This window comes from Dendrobium catenatum, unplaced genomic scaffold (assembly GCF_001605985.2).
Source record: "Dendrobium catenatum unplaced genomic scaffold, ASM160598v2 original_scaffold_137421, whole genome shotgun sequence".
In the NCBI taxonomy this organism is placed as follows: domain Eukaryota; kingdom Viridiplantae; phylum Streptophyta; class Magnoliopsida; order Asparagales; family Orchidaceae; genus Dendrobium; species Dendrobium catenatum.
Genome location: NW_021455856.1, coordinates 1 through 298, shown reverse-complemented (window position 1 = coordinate 298; position 298 = coordinate 1). Strand labels below are relative to the sequence as shown.

The 298-nt window shown below is 47.0% G+C and overlaps 1 non-coding gene across 1 annotated transcript; it reads left to right on the top strand.

Annotated features, from left to right (window-relative positions):
* The first annotated feature begins 103 nt into the window (after positions 1 to 103).
* LOC114578736 lies at positions 104 to 222 on the top strand. The gene has a single exon (XR_003699701.1). It is a non-coding gene; the product is annotated as a 5S ribosomal RNA (ribosomal RNA).
* Positions 223 to 298: the final 76 nt, after the last annotated feature.

The following is a 298-nucleotide window of genomic DNA, read 5'->3' as shown; positions in this document are numbered from 1 at the left end:
AAAAAATGCATTTTTGATCCTTTACGGTCCGTCGAAACGAAGATGCGTCAAAATCATCTCTCCACGGCGTAAGCTTAAGAATAATTTGAGACCATATTACTACGGGTGTGATCATACCAGCACTAGTGCACCGGATCCCATCAGAACTCCGCAATTAAGCGTGCTTGGGCGAGAGTAGTACTGGGATGGGTGACCTCCTGGGAAGTCCTCGTGTTGCACCCTTTTTTTAACCGGCCATCTCTTATGTTTTTTTCCCTTTCTAGCTCTTTGCCACGGCCTACGAACACTTGGCGGTGAT